This window comes from Bos grunniens, chromosome 22, assembly GCF_055505025.1.
Source record: "Bos grunniens cultivar Pamir isolate PY7600 chromosome 22, Bosgru_T2T1.0, whole genome shotgun sequence".
Lineage (NCBI taxonomy): Eukaryota > Metazoa > Chordata > Mammalia > Artiodactyla > Bovidae > Bos > Bos grunniens.
Window position 1 is genome coordinate 36237563 of NC_141186.1, and position 27710 is coordinate 36265272.

Here is a 27710-nt window from a genome sequence, read left to right on the forward strand (position 1 = left end):
GTGTTGACATTTGCTGTGTGTGTGCTCTCTTTTTAGACCCTGTGCAAAATGTTTAACCAGGTTATCAAGTTTAAATAGCTCTTTGTTGAGGGGTGGGGTGGATGTATTTTCTCCGTGTTACAGATTCAGAAGTAGAGGTGTAGGTGTTCTGTAACCTGCCCAGCGTTGCGCAGAGAGGTATAGTCTCTGTGAGTGCTGGGGTCCTTGGATGTTCCGCTACATGGGGCCAGGTACCGATCTCCGGCCCTGACTCCTGGCCCACCATGGCAAATGTATTCAGTCTGGTCAATGAATGGACATAGGTCTTTAGCTACATAAAGCAGCTCCATTTTTGATGACAAGTGGACCACTTTTGGGGGAGGGGGGGAATCATTCCTGAGAAAACAGATGAATTTTGCACCATTAGATGAATCTCTACTGATTGACATGGAATAAAAGTGAAGTGCAAACATGGTGTTTCTGATTGGTTTTAAAAGTCTTGAGTTTGAAGTCACGCTTTTCAAGGTGTTTAAATTCTTCCTGATGTAAATGATAGAAGTGGAACAAGAAGGACTTAATAAGTAATTTAGAATTACTTTATTGTCCTTTTAAAGTCTTGATATTCTTTTCAGTCAACCAAAAAAGGCAGTCTATAAAATTAACTTTAAGTAAAGCTCAGTATTCTACACTTCTTGTGAACTTGCCAGTTGGTACTTATAATCTCTCTGAAATGTAATTGACTTTGAAAACAGTATTGCAAATATGTATCTGTGAGATGATGCTGAGGGTCTTCATGGTAGCATCCCCAGCAGCCGTGTAAGTGCTGGTTCTGCTGGCTGCATCTTGGCCTCCTTGGATGTAGACTGCTGGAGTGACCAAGGGATGCTTACTTTTACTCTGCAGGTTTAGCCTAAAAGCAATGATTCAGAACGGCTATTTGAGAAATCAAGAAAATACCAGAGAAAGAGAAAATGTATGATTGTTAGCCTTCCTGAAATTTAATGGCCCTTGTCAATGGGTTAAGCCTGCATTCTTGCTTTTATGCATGGTTTCAAGCCTGGAAATAAGGACTGAATATTCTTTTTTCCTTTCTCACGCCTACCTTCTGATAGCCTTTACAATTTATAGGAAAACCTAAGGCTGAACACCTGTGAGTTTGATGGCTGTTTAATTTTTTAACCTTTAGAGGACTGTGGAATTACTTAATCACCCAGTTACCCATATTGTTAATTGAGGGAGCATTCCCATCACAGGATTGAAGAAGACAGGTCTGTGAAAGGTAGCCTGGAGATTTACCCACCTTGGCTGTTGCACTTATTTAAAGCACTGTAGAGGTGGGTTAAATGCAGGGTCCCACGTGCTGGAAGGTGGTTAGTTAGGCCTTTGGTTGGTAAACTATTGTGGGTATATGCAGTGGGTTATTAGAGTAATTGAACTGTGCTTCCATAAAGAGGAGAGTTTCATTATCAGATTCTTGTTTGAATACTGTCATAATAGCAGCTGTGGCACATATGACCTAATTTGCATGCAGATAAGAATTCTAGACAGCTTGGTAGCATAATTACTACATAACATACATTGCTAGTAAGAACTGGGGCTTTTACTGGAGGTGTGCTCCTGGGACGCATCTCCCTGACTTTGTTAAGTTTCTAATGATAGACAAGTAGGAAGTGGCCATTTCAGTGATGCCCTACTTGTTTTACAGCATCCTAATTTGAGCAGCCTTTTTGGTGTAATATGGTAGTGGTGTCAACACCACCTTCCCAATGAACCAAATCGCAGGAGGGCAGGGAAAATAAGAGTGGGTTGCCCTTTCCTACTCCATGGGATCTTCTGACCCAGGGATCAAACCTGCATCTCCTGAATTAGCAGGCAGATTCTTTACCACTGCACCACCAGGAAAGCCCGAAAGGCACAATAGATTTTACTAACTAGAAAGTCTGATGAATTGGGGCAATGTAAATTATGATGAAAATAGAGACTATAAGATTAATTCTTTGAAAATCTAACAATAAGTAACAGGTTTTTTGTTGTCTTTGCAAAGATCGGGAAGCCTTTTTTTCTGTGCACATTGTGTAAAAACTTTCATCTTCCTGTGGCTGTGATTCGGTGAAGTCACTGAGGTCCCCAGGGGAGTGAGCACCTGTTTGCATGCAAGCAAGAGACTGTTTGCATCCCTTACACTGGGCATGGTGATTATAGTATGTGCTCAGTAAATAATTATAGAATGAAGAATTAGATTTTTTTTATTATCATCAAAAAGTCTACATGTGGGACTTCGCTGATGGTCCAGTGGTTGAGACCTTGCCATCCAATACAGGAGATACAGGTTTTATCCCTGGTCCTGGAGCTAAGTTCCTACATGTCTCATAGCCAAAAACAAAAAGCATATCTTAAAGCAAAAACAATATTGTAACAAATTCAATAAAGACTTTAAAGATGGTTCTCATCAAAAAGAAAAAAAGTCCACACATAGTGATTGTTGGAGAAGATAGAAGAAGAGGTTACCTTTGTACACTGTTAGTGGGAAATTAAATTGGTGCAACTGCTATGGAAAACAGAATGAAGCTTCCTTAAAAAATTCAACATAGAACCACCATATGATACAGCAATTCCACTCCTGGGTGTATATCTGGAAAAAAAAGAAAACACCAATTCACAGAGATACATGTATCCCAGTATTTAGAGCAGGATTATTTATAGTATGATATCACTTATATGTGGACTCTAAAAAATAAAACAAATGTATACACAAAAGAGAAACAGACTCATGGGTATAGAATACAAACTTGTGGTTACCAAAGGGAAGAAGGGAAGGGGACAGGGACACATTAGGGGTATGGGATTAGCAGATACCAACTACCATATATAGTAGTAGGTTCACAGTATTGTAAATCAACTATAGTTCAATTTTTCAAAGATACCATTTTATTTTACCTTTCTCAAGCTACTCTATTGGACTTGAAGACTCAATATCCTTAAACTTAATGTTTACATTTCTGATTACCACTGGTTCTTTAGTGAAAATCTTTGGGTATCATGAATTTATCTTAAATACTTGATTGTTAAAAGCATTCCAAACATTAGTTATTTCTCTGCAGATTGCCTCAGTATAGCAGATGATAACCAATAATATGCTTGGTTATAAAGAGTCTAAGGAGAAGAAAGCAAACAGAACGACTAAGTGTTGATGGGATTTGTGGGGCTCAGTTGAAGCTGTTGATTTGAGGAAGGTGTTCTGTTCAGTGCTTGCTGGAATTTTCCCAGGAACCTTGTCTAGAAATGAGGCAGCCTTGACATCAGGACAGAGGGATGGCTGCATCTGGGGAACATGCTGATTGATCATTGTGAGCTGAAAGGGGGGACCACAGACTCGTTCTAGGGAGATGAGAATGTTTACAATTTGAGTCTAGAAATGCAGCTAAGTAGGTATTAAAATTCTGGCTGAGGTAAGTGGAGCAGGAGGGAGTGGAGAATCTAGCGAACCACACAAATGAACCTCTGTTTTAAAGTAATTGTTTCTGGAAGACATATGTGAGGCTGCACCTCCAAGCTCTGTGGTCTTGAGTGCTTGATCTGAGGGGCACAGTTTGCCAATTATTAATGGGCTAGCCTGGGAGCTTTGCCAGTTTTCCTATTACATTTTTCTGGATCACAGCCAGAACCTTGTGGATGAGCTCCCACCTCCAGAGAGAGCCCCATGGAGCTGAGAGAGCTGGAATGTGAGTGGCCGCAAGGAATTCTGCCTGGCCCTACTGACCAGAGATCCCCCTGCTGTCATCCATCGTGTGCCTCATCCTGGTTCTGTGGTGAGGACTGCACACTTACTTGCTTACTGCTCGCTCGTCTGCACACTCCCCCAGCAGGCCGGAGGAGCAGGCTGTGTTCACACCCTGTAGGGTGTGCTGCGTTTGCTTCGTTTTTCTTTGTTTCCTGTGTTGCCCGACCCTACTCCATTCTAGCATGATCAGTCTGGAACTGAGTGATGCCCTGAAACACCTGAGCAGTTGCTCTGGAAATTGGTCAAAAAACAACTAAATGCCTCTGTCTTTTCTGTAAGCAAGAAGAGAACGAGAGAAGAGCTATGGGCTCACATTCATTAAATCCTGTGAAAGGCCAAGCCTTGTATATACAAGAGTTCTACCAGTTATCTCAGAACTTTCAGAATAGAGCAGTGAGCTGTGATGAGAAATGAGCACTACTGCTTTATTGGGGTCCTTTGTCTTCTTATGGAGTCTATCAGAGACTCCATTGTTTCTAGATAGAACATGTTGGAAGGTTTCCACTGGGTAGCATCCATTTTCATTGTATACCAAGGCTCGTGGTTTGAGAGTATCGGTTACTATTTTGGTTGTCCCACATTGCTGTGGAATTACAGAAATATCCTAAAGGCCAAAACCAACTTGCCTTGCTTCTTTCACTCCCTCTTTACTTTTCTTCCTCATTCTTTCTGTTGTTCCTCTTTTCCTTCCTTCCCTCCTCTTTGTCCTCCCTTCCTTTCTTCCCACCCTTTCTCAAAATTTTACTGAGCAAAATTTTACTGGAGTAACTTGAGGGCAGTGTTTTCTGAGATCTCTAAATTTGAGTTTCTGTTGCTGTCAGGAGCTTCATTGACTCTTCTGTAGTGAGATCTCCCAGGATGTGCACTCTGGAAATATTAATGTTTGTCCAAATGACACAAAATTAAGAAAAGGATTTTTTTCAGCTTGGTGTCTAATTTGTGTCTTCTTCTCAGTTCTCACCACTATTTCTAATTCGTGCTGGCACTGAAAAGAGTCCTTTGTTAGAATGCTTAGGCAGTTGAGTTTTAACTTAGGATGAGTTCATTTTCAAGCACATGATGCAAATGAAACAGCTTTAAGGTCTAATTTTCCATTGAAATTTTCGTGTTTGGTGAAGTGTCTAACTTCACCATGGGGCAAGATGCTTGCTTTGAGATGCACAGGAAGCAGAGACCACTGGGAGAGCAGCCTTTCATTTCCTGGTTACTCAAAGACAGAAGGTCATGTAAATGGAGTAACAAGAGCACTCTCCCTTGTTTTTCTGTCTTTTGTGTTTATTTTTTCCCCCCTCCATCTCTCTCCTTTTTTCTGATGTCACTCATAAAGTTTGCTCACATCAGGTGACATTTATAATGATTGCCCTGTAATGCTCTCTTGGACTTTATAGTGTGTAGACTAGAACATCGTCTCATTCAGCATTCCTAGCATCTGAAGTAGAATTTTCTCCTCTTGAGATTAAATGGCAGGGATACAATGGTTCAAAAACCATTTGTTTAGTGATTCTTATGGGCTAGCACACCTCTGAGCAACTGCCTGTGCTTTATTGATTGATTGCGGTGTAAAAGACTCCTTAGTAGACATGACATGTGTGCCCAAACGCTACAGTTACTAACAGCACCCAGGGCATGGACGTGCTGGTTGAGGAAACAGCCGAGTTCTTGGACTGGAGAGTGGTAAGTGGCTGTGGTGTGGCTGAGGACCGGGTACTGTGAGAATCCACAGTAATGATACCCAGCCCAGTCTCTGTGTGTCAGGCTAGGATTCCTGGAAGAGTTGGCATCTGCCCTGAGAATTACACTGGAGGAGCACATGGGGTGCAGTAGGGATTGGTAGTGTAAGTGTTGTGTGAGAGGGAAACAGCAAGCTTGGGGTTTCCACGTGTAGACAGTTACAGTAGGTGCCACATTCAGAAATTAGCCAAGACTGCCCTGCCTTTGGAGCAATTGCTTGGCTGGGGGTTCCAGGGCACCGGAAGCAGCAAAACTGAGATCCTCAGCGCCGACGGATATGACTGGAGGAGAAAGCTCGAGCCAGTCATGGGAAGCTTCCAGGAATGCTACAGAAACTGAGTTTTATGTTTGTAGACTTTGGCAAGCTTCAAACAGGTGAATGATGTAATTACATTTGAATTTGCTGTTCTTGTCTCCTGAGCCTAGAAGGTATAATCTGTATAATTAATTGTTGTCAGATTTTTATCCTAAACTTAACTTTATGTGGTAGATGAGGCGTCATTTCTTCATACTGAGATCCTCTAAAACCATGAGTAAGCTTCATAGGAAGTTAAGGATAGTGGTACTCAAATTTTGCTTGCTTCTGTTAGTATTTCTCAACGTGTGTGTCAAGGAATACTAGTCCTGTGAAATGCCCACTGAAGAAAGAGTTGGGTAAACAGAAGTCTTGCAGTAAAGAATTCTGTTGAATTGGATTAAACCTGGTGCTTTCCAAAATCATTTGACTTAGATTTCTTTACGGCTGAAAAATCTGTTAACATTTGCAGGCTATGCTGTGGGAGAAAGCATTGTTCTTAATGAAGGATATTGAATGAAATATTCAGTATTCAGTGAGGAATGAAACTGGTTTTTCCTTTCTCTGTGATATGTTCTCTTGATTGCTACCTCTCTATAGCAGTTAAGGGAATCAGGAACCCATTCCTAACTTAAGCTAGTGTAGTTGTAAAGAAGAACATTGGAAATTGTAGAGAAACACATCTTCAGTAAATTGAATCTTGTTAAACTAAAGCATAAGGTTAATAGCCATTGCAGGCTTTTTGTTTCTTTTTGCTTTGGGCCACATCCCACCATTTGTGAGATCTTAGTTCCCCAAATCAGGGTTTGAACCTGGATTCTCTGCAGTGAAAGCACAGAGTCCTAACCACTTGACCACCAGAGAATTCCCCGAAAGTCTTTTTAAACAGCAGACCTTTGGTTTCTGCTTTAGCAGATGCATGGTGACTTCTCTGTAAAAATGAAAAGTTTTAGAACTGTTAGTTTGTAATGACTTTCTAATGCATTTCACCATTTGGCAGTTTAAAATGATAACTTGAGTCTTCATAAAGCTCTTATGCCTTAAATTACTCTTTAACATATGGTAAGAGGTATAATGTTTATCATAATCTAACAACCACCAAATAGGAAACTAAATCACTCAGAAACTCAGGTATGCATATTTAGATTAAAACAGTGAATTTTCGTCATTCATGAATATTCATTGTGCTTTGTATTTACTCGGTAAGTAGTACAGGCCTCATGTCAATATTTTCTGAAGTCTGTATTTCACAAACTAATGGCGCATCAGCATGCATGTTTAAATATTTATTAAACTAGTTCTAAATGTCTGTCATACTTCCTCCTAAATCACGGGCTGCTGATGTTTTTTAAGAAATATTCGTTTCTAATGTCCTTCCAGTGATGTATCTTGAAGGCTGATTATTTAATGTAGAGATATGTGACAATAGGTTTTTCTGTTTTGTTATAATTGTTAGGTCAGAATTTTATTGCTCATGGCTAAATGCCATGGAAAGACTTCTACTGTTAAAAGCAACTCTCTGTTCAGTGTAATCTCTGTGATAAAGTGGAAATGGAATGTGAGTCTCAAACAGTGATCTGTTATCAAACCCAGGTTAATAAAGTGGTCAAGCGATGCTTCTGTTTAAGTCTCTCCCACTGTTTGTGGTGAATGTTACAGTGTATGTCTTGGGTTTTATGATGAAGTTTGCACTAATTATCAGCAACGAGATTCTGGATAGAATGATAAAATCATTCTTTCTTTTATGAACTTACAGAACCTCATAAGTTGGTGTCATGATGGTTTGCCCTCCCCTGGGTTGGCTAAAACTTAAATAGATTTGGTGGTCTTAAATTTTGGTAAGGGTTATGCTGAGGTATTTAGTTAGCTTCTGTTACCACCATGCTTCATCAGTCACAAGAGGCTTCTGAAAGGAAGTTTGACAGATCATAATAAGACAAATAAGACATCTTAATAAACACTGTTCACGCTTAGAAGATGGGTAGTCAACTGTGGTTGCTCATTCCCCTGGGGCTAATTCCTTTTGTAGTTCAGCTCTTAATGTAATGGAAATCAGGGAGTCATGCCACACAAGTTTCCATTTTGAAAATGTTCCGTGATAATGCCATTTTTTAAAAAGGTGAAAACCAATTCTTTTGCTAGCATACTTTTTTTGGGCCGGGGGGGGAGGGTCGGGGAGAGCACTCATCATGTGTCAGGCACTCGCTGAGTATTTTATGAACATTATCTCAATGTAACCTCACAATATTTTTAGAAACTAGGCCCTATTATTAATCTCATTTACAGACAGGGAAGCTGAAGTTCAGAAAAATCAATGAATTTGCCTTGGGTCACCTGTTAAGCAGCTTACCTGAGTTTAAATACAAATCTTTCTGACTCCAAAACTCAAGTTCTTAACTGTATTAATGTAATATCTCCCACATAAGTGCTTCAGAACTTTTTTTTCCCCTTTTGGCTGATCCAATCCCCAGTGAATTGTTAGCCACCTCTGTGTCACAGATCACTCCATCACTCCAAAATTTAGCGGCTTAAAAACAATAGCAAGCATTTATCTTGTTCGTGAATCTGCAGTTAGGCTCAGTCTCAGTGGGGTGTCTTCACTAAGGGTAGGCTGGGTGGTTCAAGTGAAGTTCGAGGGTTTACTTCTTGTAGCTGCAGCCCAACCGGGACTGTTGGAGGGAACTTTGGTTCCTCTCTGTTGTCTGTCCAGCTCCCTCCTAGCATGGCTGCTGTGTTACAAAAGCCTATTAGCAAGTATAAGAGGCCACATCACAAGCTACAAGAGTTCTTTTGACTGGGCTCAGTAATAGCATAGCATCACTTTCTCTATATTCTCTTGGCCAAGCAAGTTATTGGTGATGGTTTAGTCGCTCAGTCATGTCTGACTCTTTGTGACCCCATGGACTGTAGCCCGTCAGGCTCCTCTGTCCATGGGACTTCCCCAGCAAGAATACTGGAGTGGGTTGCCATTTCCTTCGCCAGGGGATCTTCCTGACACAGGGATCAAAGCTGGGTCCCCTGCATTGCAGGCAGATTTCTTTACCAGCTGAGCCACCACGGAAGCCCAAGCAAGTTAATAAGCAGATTCAAATTCAAGAGGAGTAGAGTTGGGCACCGTGTTTTAATGGGCAGGATTAGTAGCTCTTTTCCATTCTCACAATCTATTACTTCAGTTGCTATAATATCCTCTTAACTATTGTTCCTCTTCCTTTTCTAGTCCAGCATGGAGTTTGTTCTCAACCCAGTAGACAGAGTGACCTACTTAAAATCAGTCTGTAAAACCTCTTGACCCTGCTCTGGTGAAAACCCTCTAACTGCTTCCCTTCTTATTTGAAGTAATAAACAAAGTCCTCATGGGGGCCTGCATCTCCTTGTGTTATCAAATCTTTGTCCTCTCTGCTCTAATGTTTGTCTGTCTCTGTTCCGTGTTCTCATTCAAACACCAAGTATGTTCCTGCCTCAGGGCAGTTGTATTTGGTGTTGCATGCTGTGTATGCCTAGAATACTCTCTCGGATTTCTTATGTCACTCCCACCTTCCTTTCTTCTAGACCTCTGTGCGTTTTATCTTCCAAGTGAGGCATCCGCTGACCAGAGAAGACTGAATGCCGCTTCACCATCCACAATTTGCTTTCACTCTTTTTCCACTTTTGCTCCCTTACACTGAGTGTCACGTGACATTTTTATTAACTTATTTATTGTGTTATCTCCACGCATTAGAATATAATCTCCATGAGGACAGAGACTGGTTTATTTTGTTGCTGGATCACAGTAACTTGCACAATGCAATACCTGGCATGTAGTAGGTGTTCGGTGAATATTTGTCAGATGCACAGAGGAACTTGATTTCAACACAGATTTAAATTTTTCATGGCATTAATGTTTATGAAGTATTTTAATTTATGAATATAACTTTGTGTCTCATAATGCTGTGGGATTAAGTCTGGTTTAACAACAGCCATTTGGAATTTCAGGTCTTACCGAGGAGATCCACAATGAAATCTCTGCTTATTCCAATCTCCTCCTCCTTTTTCTTTTTGTAAACATTCATGGAGATTATCATCTTGTGAAGTTTTCTAAGCCCCAATGTACCTTTCTTTCAATAAATACTTGTACAACTGCTGCATGCTCAGTCTGTGCTAGTCACTGAGGATATAGTAGGACAGGCACAGCCCTGACCTTACAATGTTAACCTCATGATGAAAGAGAAAGACAGTAAATAATTGTACATATATACCAAGTCATTACAGAGTCTTTAAAAAGCACTCTGAAAGCTATGCAGTGGTCTGTGAAGGGGAGTTAGGCAGGATTTGCTTTAGATATAGACAGGGAGAAACTGGGTACAAGGAGGTCTTTAGGCTGAAATGTAGACCGTGGTTTTTGGTTAGTTTTAAGCTACCAACCAGAGGGATATGTTTATTCAACTAATGTGAATTTAGCACCTACCATGTGCCAGATGTTTTTCCACACAGTAGGGATTCTGCTTTAACAGGACAGAAAAACCCTCTATTTTCATGGATTTTACATTCCACTATGAAGATACTAAAAAATTTTTTTTATAATCTAACATTGAAATTACTGTAATACTTTACAGTATATTCAGCAGGGTCAAGTCAGGAAGACAGAAGCAATACTAGGTATTTCAGCAGAGAGAATCTAGTAATGTAGGGTCTGAAAGAGCTAAAGGAGAGCTCAGTGTTACTCAAAGAGAAAACAATAAGGTCATGAAGCGGCTCACACTGTTAGGGAGGGAGAGTCCAATGAAAGGGGGGAATGTTAGGAGAGGGACTTCATGGCTGAGAGCTCAAGAGACCTCTAAGGAGGCAGCACTGGCCTGGGGTGTAGGTACCTCTCGGATGGCTTGGGGAAAGTGCAAAGGCCCTGAGGCAGGAACCTGCCTGGAGTGTTGTGGGAACAAGGAGACCAATGTGGCTGACACAGAGGGAGACATCAAGATATCTGGTATCAGACTTAATGCTCCAGTGTCAGGAAACCCCAAATTTTAATACCAGTTCAGCTCCCTCTTTAACTGACCTTCGAAAGCAAGTAATACATGCTTTCCAATGCTCAGTTTGCCCATTTGGGAAACAGGGATACAAACACTATGTCCTATGGTTATGATGACGTTTCAAGGGGAAAAATGTACTTTACACAGTGGCTGACACATAGTAAGTGCTTCATAAATGCTTGGTTGTGGTGGTGATAATAGTAGACCTATATTACTATTTTATACAGCTCTACTACTACAGAGAATTCCAGAAAAACACCTACTTCTGCTTCATTGACTGTGCTAAAGCCTTTGACTATATATGATAAGAAAAAAATGTAGTGTGTATATATATACATATATATATATACACACATACACACACACACACACACACACACATACACACATATATATGGATTCTGTATTATCTGTAGCTTTAAGCATCCACCGGGGTTGTTGAAAGGTATCCTCCTAGGCTAAGGAGGGACTACTTTAAAGGGATTTAGAAAAGGCAGAGGAACCAGAGATCAAATTGCCAACGTCCGTTGGATCATCAAAAAAGCGAGAGAGTTCCAGAAAAACATCTACTTCTGCTTTATTGATTATGCCAAAGCCTTTAAATATGTGGATCACAACAAACTGTGGAAAATTCTGAAAGAGATGGGAATACCAGACCACCTGACCTGCCTCCTGAGAAATTTGTATGCAGGTCAAGAAGCAACAGTTAGAACTGGACATGGAACAACAGACTGGTTCCAAATTGGGAAAGGGGTATGTCAAGGCTGTATATTGTCACCTTGCTTATTTAACTTAAATAAATTAGTTATTTATTTAACTATAAAAATTCAGTTATTTAACTAACTTATTTAACTTATATCGTGTGAAAGCCAAGCTGGTTGAAGCACAAGATGGAATTAAAATTGTTGGGAAAAATATCAATAACCTCAGCTATGCAGATGACACCACCCTTATGGCAGAAAGCGAAGTGAAACTAAAGAACCTCTTGATGAAAGAGGAAAGTGAAAAAGTTGGCTTAAAACTCAACATTCCAAAAACAAAGGTCATGGCATCCGGTCCCATCACTTCATGGCAAATAGATGAGAAGCAATGGAAACAGTGAGAGACTTTATTTTCTTGGGCTCAAAATCACTGCAGCCATGAAATTAAAAGACACTTACTCTTTGGAAGAAAAGCTGTCGTCAACCTAGATAGCATACTAAAAAAGTAGAGAAAGTACGGACAAGTTCCATCTAGTCAAAGCTTTGATTTTTCCAGTAGTCATGTATGGATGTGAGAGTTGGACCGTAAACAAAGCTGAGGGCCAAAGGATTGATGCTTCTCCAACACTGTGGTGTTGGAGAAGACTCTTGAGAGTCCCTTGGACTGCAAGGAAATCAAACCAGTGAATCCTAAAGGTTGGAAGGACAGATGCTGAACCTGAAGCTCCAGTAATTTTGGCCACCTGATGTGAAGAAGTGACTCATAGGAAAAGACCCTGATGCTGGGAAAGATTGAAGGCAGAAGGAGAAGGGGACGACAGAAGATGAGATGGTTGGATGGCACCACTGACTCAATGGCCATAAGTTTGAGCAAATTCCCAGCAATAGTGAAGGACAGGGAAGACTGGTGTGCTGCTGTCCATGGGGTCCCAAAGAGTTGGACAGGACGGAGCAACTGACCTGATCTGATTATTATTTTAACACCTGCTGTCAGAAATGCTGCTGCTTCTCTTCCTTTTCTTCTTGATCCTGACTGCTACTGCTGTGAAACTTCTTTCATGACCCGGAGCCTGGAGCCCAGGACAAGACATTGCTTTTAATCAATTTCGAAATGTTTAGAATTCCAACCCCTATACTCCATGGACAGGTTTCTGAGTTGTGCATCAGTCAGTACTGCTTCCTACAGTAAACTTTGTGATGTGTCCTCCCTCTCAGTTTTAGAATTTGTGTAATTGAAGCATTACAGTGGTAGGTGTGCTGGTGTGTTTAGAAAAACAAAAAACAGTTGTTTCCCTCTGTCCAATATTGGCCACGGTTATTACGCTGATTGTAGTGGAGGCTGCAGTAGTTAGGGATGATTCTGACGACTGAGAGTTTACCTCACAATGCCAGGACTCAGTGGTGACTGGGGACTTAAGGTCCTTGAATATTGATACATTGACATGTTCCTTTCCGGATGGTGGAGAGGCTTGTTTTCTTTATGCTTTTTATGGGTTTGACATATTCTAGAGCATGTACTTTTTATCTCTGAAAAGATGAAAAATCTTATCTCTGAAGAGAGAAATAAGAGAGTAAAAGTTATTGATTTTTAAGCTAGCCACTTCTTCCTCAATTTTGATCAGGCCCTATTTTATGAATGTCCTATAGCACTTTTATTTTGTTGTAAATGTCATTCACTGACCTTAGTTGCTCATTTAAAGGTTTAGGAAAGCACTCTTCCCTTTTAAATGTCTCATTTCCTGTTTTACATATGTACAACAAAAATCTTCTGTACAGATTGGTAAAAAGTCCCTAACTTTAAAAATTAATCGCTTCAGTCTCTTACTGCTCTTTTCAGATGTAACATGTATGGCATGTTGAGAATAAAATAAGCTTTCTGGATTTCCCAGCTGGCTCAATCAAATACCTATACCATTTTTTGTTTATTTATTTTGTTGTGTGAAACCAAATCTGTGGATGGCCATGGTGGTAGCTTTTGGATAAAACTCAGTTTTTATGCTTTTTGGATTTATTGAAGATGTTGACTCTTTGCTCCCTCTGGGCAAAAATGTGGGTTTCCTAGAAAATGAAAGTGTAAGTGCTGGGTAAATAGGTTAAGAGGTAGGTATCTGGTGAAAACTCCTTGTAAGAGCTCCGGGATCATCTATCACGTCCTCAGGTCTTCACCTGCTGACAGGAAGCTAATGGCAGTGGTACCCATGCTGCCAGATCAAGGAAATAAAGATTGCCTCTCCCTGCTCCTTGCCCTTGATCAGCAGGCGCTGTCAATAGGGCTGATGAATGAGAGAAACTCAAGAGTGAGGACCAGGAAGCATTGTGCAATATGACATTTAATTACTAGGTGTGAAATAAACCAGAAACAAATGAAACCACTCGATTTTTTTCTAAAGATAGATTGTTCATATGTCAGAGCTAAGATGTCATTGCCTTTTAATGAATTGGTTTATAAAATGCTGTCCTTAATAGTCATTGATTTGATCCTTGACCTGATTTTATCTGGACACATATTAGGTCTAGTTTGTGTTAAGGACACGGGCATAATTTGCTTTCTTGAGGTAAGGAGAAGCCTGTGGACTGAAAATGATGTGGCTATTTTTGAAGGCAGCTCTTTCACTCACCTGACATCTCTGAAATAAGGTTTCTTTGAAAAGGGCCAATTTCTATTAGAAAGCATAGAATAATTTAGAGTTTTATATAGTAATTATTATAAGTAACTCACAATAACATTTCTACTTGATTTTACTTATTCAAAACTGGCCACTCACTTCCTAATAATGCCTTTGCTATCTCATACACTATTCTAATGAAATCATTTCTTTCAAAGTCAGTGTAGGTGATATCATATGAACTCAGGCTTCCGTTCATTACTGTCTTCATTTTTCCTAGCAAATGTTTAGAAGCATTAATAATTTGTGTTTAATTTCAACTCTGAAAGATACTTGATTTGGCTTACCAGGCAGAGTGAAAAATAATAATTTATATGAGTCATCTATCTAGGAAGTGTAGTCTATAACATAAAATGACCCAGAGCTGTGACAAGAGAAGTACTGCATAATGTGAGACTGTAATTGCTCATTGAGAAATGAATTAAGCAAAAGAAGGGCAATAACAGTTCATCAGCTGGATCTCTACATCATTTTGCAGTTGTTCCCAGTCCATATTTTTTTGGAATGTGACTTAGAGTTGGAGAGGTAGTTGGCAAGAATTAGATACGGTAATGTATGGTCCCAGGGTGGGGGAAGTCAAGGCCGTAATTCAGTTTTCTGGGAATCTGCTGATGTCATCATTTATGGGGAAAAGCATAAGTAGCTTATGAACAATAGCAGAGTCCCAGGAGTGAATTCAGCTGCCTGGGATCCCATCCTTATGTGATGTTCACATGTTCATATTTCTCAGACTTGGCTCATAAGACACTTTTTGAATGTTAGAGTTTTGAGTGCCAATATAGTCTTCTCAAGGTGAAGGGTGGTATTACGGGAAATTTAAAAGGCAGAGAAGGACATGCTAAAAAATAGAAATACTCAGTTTTTATGCTTTTTGCTCAGTTTTAACACTTTTGAAACATAATCCTAGAAATTTTACTGTTCACATCATGTTTTCCTTTATTATAAAGGCCATACTCTGGTGTTTAAGTAAGGAAACACATAAACAGTGCCATAACATGTATGTCTTTGGTATATGCTTAATGTTGTTCAGTTCAGTTCAGTTCAGTTGCTCAGTCGTGTCTGACTCTTTGTGACCCCATGAATCGCAGCACACCAGGCCTCCCTGTCTATCACCAACTCCTGGAGTTCACTCAGACTCACGTCCATCGAGTCAGTGATGCCATCTAGCCATCTCATCCTCTGTCGTCCCCTTCTCCTCTTGCCCCCAATCCCTCCCAGCGTCAGAGTCTTTTCCAATGAGTCAACTCTTCGCATGAGGTGGCCAAAGTACTGGAGTTTCAGCTTTAGCATCTTTCCTTCCAAAGAAATCCCAGGGCTGATCTCCTTCAGAAGGGACTGGTTGGATCTCCTTGCAGTCCAAGGGACTCTCAAGAGTCTTCTCCAACACCACAGTTCAAAAGCATCAATTCTTCGGCGCTCAGCCTTCTTCACAGTCCGACTCTCACATCCATACATGACCATGGGAAAAACCATAGCCTTGACTAGACGAACCTTTGTTGGCAAAGTCATGTCTCTGCTTCTGAATATGCTATCTAGGTTGGTCATAACTTTCCTTCCAAGGAGTAAGCGTCTTTTAATTTCATGGCTGCAGTCACCATCTGCAGTGATTTTGGAGCCCCGAAAATAAAGTCTGACACAGTTTCCACTATCCCCATCTATTTCCCATGAAGTGATGGGACCGGATGTCATGATCTTCGTTTTCTGAATGTTGAGCTTTAAGCCAACTTTTTCACTCTCCTCTTTCACTTTCATCAAGAGGCTTTTTAGTACCTCTTCACTTTCTGCCGTAAGGGTGGTGTCATCTGCATATCTGAGGTTATGGATATTTCTCCCAGCAATCTTGATTCCAGCTTGTGTTTCTTGCAGCCCAGCGTTTCTCATGATGTACTCTGCATAGAAGTTAAATAAGCAGGGTGACTATATACAACCTTGATGTACTCCGTTTCCTATTTGGAACCAGTCTGTTGTTCCATGTCCAGTTCTAACTGTTGCTCCATGTCCAGTTCTAACTGTTGCTTCCTGACCTGCATACAGGTTTCTCAAGAGGCAGGTCAGGTGGTCTGGTATTCCCATCTCTTTCAGAATTTTCCACAGTTTATTGTGATCCACACAGTCAAAGGCTTTGGCATAGTCAATAAAGCAGAAATAGATGTTTTTCTGGAACTCTCTTGCTTTTCCCAAACTGCTTTATTCTTTTAGCATCTCATATTGTGTGTCACACAGTATTTCCTTCTGTTTTCTTTGACAGAGCAGTTATACACTTGACAAGAGCCAAAGTAAAATTTACACGGTGATGAGTGTTAGTCTGAATACTTGAGAAGACTTTAAGAATTGTCATGCCTAGGTCAACAGAGAACCAGTGTATTAATTAAATCAATGCAAACTCTTTTTTTCTTATGTCCATCTCGACTTGCTCTTGTAACTGTTCTCTCTTGGTGTTAGATATAAATTGTTTTCTCTCTTTATATCCAGGTTTATGGTATTTCTTTAGTAAGTCTATATTTACCCTTTCCATGAGAAGGAGTTAATTGTATGAAGAATAGCATGATAACATGAAATTATGGGACTTGAGGGCCTCACATTCAGACATACTGTATTCCAGCAAATAGGCATCTATCTATCCTTATAGATACATGCTAGTGCTTAATGACAATGATCATTTAAAATTATGGTATTTACAGAGCAAGTTGACTTTATGATTTCTTAGCAAAATGCAGTCCACAAAGTTGTGGCTGGGAGTTGTTTGCTTTTGTATGAGAGGTTTTGACAAATAATAATTAAAAATAGAAAATTTTGTGTGATGTGAAACTTGTGGGAAAAGAATGCCACTCTTGGGATAATTAAATTAGGCGTTATGTACAGAAAACCTGTGTTCCACAGTAGCAGTGTAATGAAGGGGCAGTAGTTACTTTCTTTTCTTTTAAAGGGAAATGGTTGGAGAGAGAGAAGAGGGCGTTGTGGTGGTGATGGTGATGATGCTTTTGTTGTTACAGTCAGTGTTCATTGAATGCAGATTATGACCAGACCTACAGGTTATATGTATTGTCTTAATCCTTACACAAGTTTATGAGGCAGGTATTATTGTTCCCATTTTGGAGATGAAGAAATCATGGCCCAAAATGTTTAACTTGGCTATGGTTACACAGTCAGTATCAGAGCTGGAGTTTGAACTCACCAAGTCTGATTTTAGATCTTGTAACAGTTTCTGTCTATATGGCTGTTCTGGGAGAATTTCAGACCCCTGCAGTTTTTAGGAAGATATAACATAACATGGTCAATAATTTCTGATCTCACGCTTACACTTGATTCATATATTAGAAGAACTAATGAAAGCAGGTTACTGTTGAAGAAGAAATTTATGCCATGCACATATTATTCACAGAAATGTTAACAACTCCTCTACTGAATAGTCATATCCTTGGAGACAGAGACTACCTTCTGTTTATCTCTGCATATCTATAGTTCAGTATTATTTTTAACAGTGTTATTGATAGTGTAAACTCCATAAAAGTCAGCATTTTTATTATATTCCTTAAACTGTGAAACCAGCTATCTAATTTCAGGACATTCTTTTTACCCCTGAAAGAAACCATCTACCCATTGGCAGTCAGTCTTATTTTCTTTTTAAACTAAAGAAAGAAAGCTGCCAGAGATTAGCAGCATTTAGCAGTGGCTTGCAGTCACCTAATTTATGAAAACTTGACATTCTCCATTAATTATAGCTTTTCACCGAAATAACCATTTTCTTTCACATGCTTTTGAAATTACCTGGTTGAAATCATTGGCATTAGTTCATTCCATTTTATACAAACAATTGCTGTCATTAATTCAGAGAAAGTAAAATGTATAAACTGTCATAATACTGAAAGTCTATCTGATCTAATCCCTTCTTATCATAGACAGCCTTTAGTACTAAACTATGGCATTACTGATTTTCAGAATTCCTTTCTGAGCAAAAAAATGCCTCAAGATAATCCCCCCAAAGTTGATTTTTGATAAGCGTGTATGGAGTGTTGGAAATTCTTTTTGTTCATTGCCTGAATGCTGAATGTTTGCAATGAATCTGTGACAGCTTGAAAATTTTCCCTTTCCTGTTTTTAATGAACACAGGATTTCCATGACTATATTTGCCTCTCCCCCGCATCAAAGAGGAAGAATGGTTAATATGCATGTTCAAGTTATTGCTTGACTTGCCTATTCAGTGATTCTGGCCTGAATTACCTCATTATTCTGATTAAGAGGTAGTAAAACATATTTCCTGGGAGCTCAGGGTTTGGATTAAGGAAGTCATAGAGGGTGAGGCTGAGCATTCTCCCCCAGGCTTAACTCCATCAGCACCCCTTCGTTTTGTTTGATGAGGACAGAGATGAAGAGCTATGAAAACTAAGCTGTCTCCCTCCTCCCACTAGTTTGTTCCTGTACCCAGTGCTTTCTTCATATACAGGGGTTTTTGCTGCCCTGTGGAAATAAAGTCTTGAGTTCAAATCCTGGCTCTGCCACTTAGCAACTGTGTAATTTTTGGCAAGTCACTTCATCTCTATGTGCCTATTCTGTCACCTGTGAAGTGGGGACAATAATAATAACTATAGGGTTGTTTTTGTTTGACTATTTATTGGATTTAAAAGGACACAAGCATGGCACTTGTTTTAAATATTTTGTTCTTTTCCTGATTATTAAAAATTGAGGTATAGTTGATTTATGATGTTTAGGTATACAGCAAAGCGATTTTGTTATACATATATATATCTGTAAGTATGTATATGTATGTATGCATTCTTTCTCAGATTCTTCTCCGTTATAGGTTATTGTAAGACATTGAATATAGTTATAGTTCCCTGTGCTATACAGTAGGTCCTTGTTGTTTGTATAATTTTTTTAGGTCCCACATGTGAGAGAGATCAAGTGATATTTGTCTTTCTCTGTCTGATTTACTCCACTGGAGAATGTCTAGGTCCATCCTTGTTAGTGCAAATGGCATTATTTCATTCCTTTTTATGACTGAGTAGTATTCCATTTTATGTATATATATCACATTTTCTTTAGCCATTCATCTGTTGATGGACTGACTTTAAACATGAACACATTCTCTTAGGAGAAAAGGTCTATTGGTCTTCTGTCCTCAGTTCTCTGTTCCTGCCTCCTGTTCACTGGCAGCCCTGGTAATACAAAAGTTTCAGTAAAAGCAAGTGCTTTTTATCCAGGAGGAAACACCCACTAGCTATTCAAGGGGCTCCACATTTGGGTGCCTAAAGCCATGATTAAGGCGCCATAGAAAAGTCACTAGTGTTTTGAGTCTATTAGACATGCAAGGCTTTGTGGTCAGTATTAGTAGATACATTGTTTCTAAATCTCTGGGGAGGAAGGGGATTTACACCCTTGTGGTTGGTCAGGCTCCCTAGAAAAGGGCATGTACTCATAGAAAAATGTTTGTTATGGTACATGCTACAAGATTTGTATTTCTGAGATGGTGACAAGAGGACACGAGCATTCATGAATTGGAGCCAAAGAGTTAGGACTTATCCCTACAGGGTAAAAACATAATGATCGCTTAGTTGTAGGACACACCTTCCTTCCATTTTTAAAAAACGTAAAGATCGCTTAGTTGTAGGACATACGTTCCTTTCATTTTTATGTTGAAATGAAATAGATGGGGTGGACATGGTAAATAGGCAGATGATCTCCTAGCCGGGGTAAAGAAGGTTGCATTAACTGAGGGCCAGAAATGACGCAGGTTTGACTGTGAGAATATCTGGTAGGAAAACAAAATAATATGTAATGTATTTAAATCATATGCAGAGAGGTTTTTCTCCTTGAACATATCTCCAAGAGTGTTGATGAAACTCACCTCCGAGTTTCCCAGCTAGCCAAATCCAAGTCAGCTGCTCATCACCTACTTGTTTGTTTCGGGTACTCTGTCCCCGCTGGACACCGTGATGGGAGTGGCACATACCTTGTCTCCCTTTGTGCCTGCACAAAGCCCAGAGGTATAGGTGTTTTTACTACTTAAAATTGTTGTCTTAAATTTTGATGGTTTTATTTTTTTCCACCCTCAATGTAGGTGAGGAAGCTGAGACTTAGATGGATCAACCTAAATTCTTTAGAGAGTAAGGTGATGGAGTAGGACTCTGAAACTGCTGTTTTCCACCTTAAAAACTAGAGGCTCCAATGTCTGTCCTGGGTTTTCCTGGTTGGTAGAGAACTAGTCCTAGTGGTTCCCAGCATGACTTCCGTGATGAAGTGAGATGATTTTAAGCAGTGTTCTTGATGCTACTTAAAGATCTAATCTAATACTGAGCATATGACTCTCTGTAATTAAAAATAAAATGCTTGTAATTGTGTTAAGGAGAAAGTCTCAGTTTGGAGCTAATAAATCTCTAATGTTTGTTAATCTCCCTTTGTAATGAGAGAATGTGGACTTCAGGCTCAGAGCCTAAGACTCTAAATAAAATGAACCAATTTTATTTTTGTTGTATTTATTTTTAGTTGTTTATGACAGGCTGGAACTGATTGTTCATTGTAGGTAATGCTAAGTGTTTCCTTTTTGAAGTTTTATAACAGTAAAATCTGCTCTTTGTCGTGTACAGTTCTATAGGTTTTGAGAAGTACATTGTCCTTCACCTTCCACCGCAATCAGGATACAGAACTTTTCTGCCTCCTCAAACCCTCTCCACTCCTCCCATTCCCTGGTGCTGCCCCCTTGCAGTCAACGTCAACCATACACTTGGCAACAGCTGGTTTATTCTCCATCTCTATTGTAGTTTTGCCTTTTATAGACTATCACTGAAATGGAATATGCAGTATCTAACCTTTTGAGTCTGGCTTTTTTTTTTTTTTTTTTTTACACTTATTAAAATGTATTTGGGATTAATCCACATTGTTGTGTACATTTAAACTGTTGTTGAGTTCATTGTAAGGACTTTACACTGTGTATCCAATTGTCAATTGAAGCACATTCAGGTTGTCTGTCTGTTTGGGGCTGATTATGTGTAGAGCTGCTTAAACATTTGTATATAGGTTTTTGTATAAATGTGAGTTTTCATTTATTGAGGATAAATATTTAGGAGTATGATTTGGGGGTCCTATGTAGATTTGTGTTTAACTTTTTAACAAGCTGCCAAACTCTTTTTCAAGTGGCTGTACCATTTTGCATCCTTACCAACAATGTATTAAAAAGTTCCAGTTGCTCCATGTTTTCACTAGCATCTGGTACTGTAAGTTTTTTTTAAAAAGCCCATTCTAATAGGTATATAGCAGTTAAGCATTTCTTTTGATCTCAAGATATGGCACAAACCGTGTGCGTGCATGCCAAGTCACTTCAGTCGTTTTCAACTCTTAGTGACCCCAGGGACTGTAGCCTGCAAGGTTCCTCTGTCCATGGGACTCTCCAGGCAAGAATACTGGAGTGAGTAGCCATGCCCTCCCTGAGGGGATCTTTCCGACCTAGGGATCGAACCTGTGGCTCCTGCATTGCAGGCAGATTTTTTCCACTGAGCCACTGGGGAAAAATTGTGTGAGTGGTAGGTAACTTAGTGAATTTGGGGAAAAAACATGTTCTACTCTACTGTATCTCTGGCAACTAAAGAATAAAGACTATGAGGTTATCTTGGATATCTAATGAATTTCAAGCAACGTAAACACTTGTTTTCTTAACCTGTAAGCAGATGGAGTGACTATGATTTTTGAAAGTCTCGTTACATTTAGATAAGCAAAACCCAGATGAAGTTAACATCAGATGATCCCATTGAGTATTAACAATTTACTCTTAGTAATGATCCCTCTACTAGCAGTCTGGCCTTGAGGCCAGTTGAAGTGATGACTTGCCTTGAAACTTAATGGCATTGGGAACACTTAGCAGTAGGAAATAGCATATTAGTGTTTCATTTCTAAATTTTTTTTTCTGGCTTGAACTGGATATTTCAAAAGAAATTCTAGAAATAAGGCGAGAATGCAGATGAGCTCCAAATCTGGTTTTGTTTCTGTAGCCATTTGTTGTTCAGTGACTGTTGTGTGAGATTCTGCCCCGCCATGGACTGCAGCACACCAGGCTTCCCTGTCCTTCACTGTCTCTCAGTTTGCTTAAACTCGAATCCATGGATTCGGTAATGCTATCCAACCATCTCGTTCTCTGTAGCCGTAGTTTGTGGAGCTTGATGATAAGGAAGGTAGTTTTTTGATTTCCTCATCAAGATTCCCTCGTGCCAGGTACACTGAAAGTTTATGAACCATACAATGTGCCCAAGAAGCAAGCAGCCACTCAAGCTTTGGAGGCAAACTTTTTTGGGTACTGCTAATTCGTACTGAGACAGTCAGCAGGGCAGAGCTCAAATTCATTTATCTGGTGCAGAAAAGGCTGATAGTATTCACTTCTCTGGTGCACATTTTGTTAAATTTTAACACTTAAAAAAGACTCTGTGTAAGTGATGAATGATTTGAAATTTAAAAACCAAAATCAGGCAGAAAAATATTGCCACCTTCTCCTAACTTTAGGTCGCAAAGTGTCGGATACAACTGAGCGACTGAACAACCACAACCTATTCATAGCTAAAGGCAAGTAGTGAGGACCTTGATGCTAGCTTTCTATAGTTGGAAACCTTGGGACGTATTATGTGTTGATTCAGTTGGAGCCTCTATTCTTTGGCATGTTCTTGCAAGGATTAAGCTAATATCGAAGTTGTTTGAGTAGGATGCCTAACAATCAGGACTTTCAGGATTATTTTATTATTTTATTCGATTTATAAAATACCAAAACAGCTAACTACAAGCACAGTGGTACAATTCAGAGGGATGTAAAGAAACAATTTTTTTTTCTCCTCCCATTTCTGCACCCACCCTCTTCTGGTTACCGCTGTTAAGGATTTATTCCATCCATTTGCTGCTGCTGCTGCGTCACTTCAGTCATGTCCAACTCTGTGCGACCCCATAGACGGCAGCCCACCAGGCTCCCCGTCCCCGGGATTCTCCAGGCAAGAACACTGGAGTGGGTTGCCATTTCCTTCTCCAATGCGTGAAAGTGAAAAGTGAAAGGGAAGTCGCTCAGTCATGTCCGACCCTTAGCGACTACATGGACTGCAGCCCACCAGGCTCCTCCGTCCATGGGATTCTCCAGGCAAGAGTACTGGAGTGGGGTGCCATTGCCTTCTCCGTCCATTTAACTATTTATTAACTCAGAAAACATGTAGCACCCATAGGGCTTTCTTTTCTCTTTTTCAGTAAAATGCAGTGATTATTTTTATACTTTATGTTACTTAACTGTATATTATAGATATTCTTTCTCATAACTGCTTGGGCATCTAACTAGTACTTCTTTACAGAGGAAAAAAAAATTTCCTAAGGGCAGATCTACCATATTTCATTTACTCATTCCTATGTTCACAAGAACTCACTTTGTGTGTGTGTATGTATTTTGGAGGACTGCTTTTGTTTTGATCTTGTTGCTTTTGGTTTTTGTTTTGGCTGCCAAAAGTGATGGCACAAATATCTAGGAAGACTTTTTTCCCAAGATACCATATCCAAAAGAAACATAAAGCTTGACTGTCATTTTTCAAAGCAGATAAGAGGCTTTTAAAGGATGAGTTTCCTGTGTGAGGACAAGATTCTGCCGTTTGACTGTTGTTGTTAAGTCGGTAAGTCATGTCTGACTCTCTGTGACCCTGTGGACTGTTGTTTGCCAGGCTCCTGTGTCCATGGCATTTCCCAGACAAGAATACTGGAGTGGGTTGCCATTTCCTTCTCAAGCAATTTGATATGGTTCTTATTTTTATTTCAAAAGCTGAAAGTGCTTTGCGGGCATGGTAGTGAACATAGTACTGGAAACGCCCTCCTGGTTTAGAAATGCACTGGCCAATCCAGTTGCCGCTAGCCACATGTGCCTCTTTAAATCTAAAGTAATTAACATTAGATAAAATTTCCGTTCAGTTCCTCTGTCACGTTAGCCACATATCAATAGCTACATGTGTACACGTGTTGAACTTTAATGCTGTGCACCTGAAATGTATTTAATAAAAATAATAATAATAACCAGATGTGGCTCGTGGCTACCATCTTAGACTCACGTCTATGAAACATTTCCCATACGGCAGAACGTTCTTTTGGACAACAATGATTTCAAATGACTAAAGTCAGATTGCCTAACTTTCAAATCATAGCTTTCCCCAGCTGAGTTGTATGTGACCTTGGGAAGGTTACTTTGCTTCTCTAGGTGTCAGCTTCCTCATCTTTAAAAAAGTGAGTATAATAGCAATCCTTCTGTGTTTCTGAGAAAGATTAGCTATAGCACTGTTGATTAACTGTTGAACACTTTACCTAAGATATAGGTAAGCATCAAATAAGTGGAAGCTGTCCTTTTTTCCTAGTGTTTGGTTATCTCTTCTTTCTTTTGGAAGGCCAGGGGTGAGCTCTGTTTGTTTGTTCAGACATGGTAGCTGCAAGATATTGTTGCCCTGGTTTCTAGCTGGACCAACAAAAGACGGTATAGTAAGCTGGAAGCCACTTCCATGTGTCAGCCTGCTGGTTTCTTTAAAATACGTTGTCCCTGAGAAACATGGTAGAATTTGTTTTACTTCTCTTCTGCCAGGAAGTAACCCTTCTGGCTTTGTTAGAAGTGTGGTTTGTAATAATTGTACCCACCCCAGATGGCTCCTGAAAAACCTTTGAAATGCCATCTGCCAGGCGTGTGTCCAGCAGGCAGCCTGTCATTCTGCTGAAAGAAAAGAGAGGGCGGGGTCCCCTCCCAGGCCCTTTCTGCCTAGCATCTCTGAATGGGAGCCTGATCATGTGGACCAGGCCCAGGGCCGGTTGCTCAGAGGATAACTCCAGTAAGCTCCTGCTGGTCTGCAGAGAGGAAAGGTTTTGTCTGGGTAGTAAACCCTGAAGGTTTTGTGGGTGGAGATGAATCTTCCCCCATCCCCTTCCCCTGCTGTTTAAAGGCCATTCTAAGCGTATTTATTTCCAAGGGAAAATGGTGTCTGCATGTTTTCATTTTTCCTCTACAATGTACCATTTTCCCCCAAGTTCTTGATTATTTTCAATCCTTTCAGGAAATTAAGTCCCAGAGGTTAATGTTGTCTCAACAGTTACTCTGACAGATTGTTTCAGAAAACATGACTGGAAGAAATGTCAACGATAAGATGATTATAGGAAGGGGAGAAAAAACCAAAATATTGTCTGGTGTGGAAGACTTTAAAAAAACAAACAAACAGATCTTCTGTTTGGTCTTCCTCATTTACCTGCATTTGGGGGCGCTGGGAATGGAGGGATGGATTTAGTTAATAGAATTTTGGTATGGAGACTTGAGTGTGAGAGTTGCCATATAGAACATATTTAAGACAGATTCTTTCACAGCAAGTTTCAAAGAGGTTCTGTTCTTGCCCTACACGGGAATTTCCCAGTATGATGCATGCAGACTTCGTGTTTTCCAAATAGCTGGCTGAACAGCTTCTGCACTTGGCTCTGAGACATCACACCCTCCTCCTCTGCTCCTGCTTTGTTGACAGCTGCCTCTTCATCTCCTCTGAGGATCTTTTCCTCTTCTTAGTTTCCAAAAATTGTAAAGTTTTTGTGTTTAAGTCAGACTTCTTGACTGCCTTTTCTATACTGTCTCTCCCCCTAGATTCTCTCTCTTGCCTTCAAATGCCAGTGGTTTAGTGATAACTCTCAAATTTAGGGCCCAGCCACCCATCTGTTTTTTGGTTTACATATTCAGCTGTCCAGAGCTCTCTACACCCAAGGTGTCTGATAGGCATCTCAAGCTTTCACATATTCAGAAGTGAACTCTTAATTTTTTTTCCCTTATACACCATTCCCCCATCTTCTTGATGTCTGTAAGTAGCACATCCCGTTTGCCCAGGGATGTGCTACTTATTCTTCTGTTTTTCTTACACACTCCATCAGAGGTTTCTGTCTTTAAAATCTAAACCTAGCCTGGCCTGATGAGTTGATGTACTTTGAACACATCTATCCTGTATACTCTCTTACAGCTGTTTAAAGTGTTCACCATTCATAATAGAAATCTCATGGCTTCTTATCACCTCCGTCCTATTGTTCTTGTCTGTGCCTTGATTTTTTTTCTCAACTGGACACTGAAAAGGGTGAAAGTGTTAGTCTCTCAGTCATGTCTGACTCTTTGCCACCCCATGGACTATAGCTCGCCAAGCTTCTCGTTCATGGCAAGTTTCTAGGCAAGAGTACTGGAGTGTATTGCCATTCCCTTCTTCAGGGGATCTTTCCCAACCAGGGATCAAAGCAGGGTCTTCTGCATTGCATGCAGATTCTTTACCATCTGAGCCACCAGGGAAGCTCAATTATGTATATAATTTGAACTATAATACCAACTCATTTCATTCTGTAATAACATAAACTGTGTATCTGGTAGCAGGTACTGAGCTAGGCCTTTTAAAAGCCTTGTCTTATTCAATACACGCAACAAACTTATAGGTAGTTTATTGTCCTTATTTCACAGATTAGGAAACGGAGAAACAGCAGAAGCTCAGGAACCAGACAGACCATGAATTCATCATTCCCTTTCTGTGTGTACCTCCTCCACAGCAGTATACGGTACTCTTTATGCTTCTGGAGTACCCACTGTATGCCTGACACCCGAGATGTAAATTTAAACATTGTAAAGTACCTCAAGGGTGTCATAGTCTGCCAGGGAAGCAAGAAATGGAAACAACTTAGGAAACAGTTTAAGAATAGACTTTTGGACACTACACAAGCAGGCTTCTATACCAGAAAGTCCTGGTGTGCTGAGCATGACAAGCAAACATTTGTAACATAACTGGTACTATGGGCAATTTGCAGCTTTTTGTAACACTCAGACTTCAGATATTAGAAAAATTGGACTTGTTTAAAAATGTTTTGCTTGAGTAAAATATGTAAGAAGTGTTGACTTCTTGACGTAAGAGAATTCTGGATATCCATTGTAGATGCATGGGAATTCACATGGGCAGGTAACCAGAGACTGTGTTCTGCCATGAACACTGGAGACAACATAAGTTGGTTATGTAATTGCTTTTTAGGGAGAATTAGAACTAGGACTAAGGGGAAAAATTCCTACTTATTATATTTTTAAAAATGACTTAATAGCACTATGGGTAAGTGTGCCTTGCAGAGTGAACCCATGCTGGTTGTATGCCTTACCTAACTTAAATGTTGGAGCAGAAATCATGAATTTTGCTTTTTTTTTTTTTAATCTCCCCTACCATTTAATGTAGATTTCTAGTATGTACTCCGAAATTGCTTATGGTTTCTTTTCTTTTTTTAGTTTGAGTGTAAACCACACTCCTTCCACACTTTTGATCGAGGTTGAGTGGGCTAAAATGACAGGTCTTTCGCCCAGCACCTCAGCTGGGTGACTTAAATATTCTAGAGGGCCTGTGTTATTTCGTAAGAAGAATTGTTATATTTATGAGTCTTTGAATGCATGATGAGGTTAATTCAGGGGGAGAATTTTCTGCCGAAAGCAGTGTCCTTTTTCTCCTGTCAGAACTTACGGGTGGCCTCTTTTTGCCAAACATATTAATTACATGGAGACACAGCAACATTTTGATCCCT

At 39.9% G+C, this 27710-nt stretch overlaps 1 protein-coding gene across 48 annotated transcripts in view; it reads left to right on the forward strand.

Moving 5' to 3' along the window:
* The window catches only part of MAGI1 (membrane associated guanylate kinase, WW and PDZ domain containing 1), a 645902-nt gene that overhangs the window by 484121 nt on the left and 134071 nt on the right, over nucleotides 1-27710 (forward strand). The window lies entirely within an intron of this gene.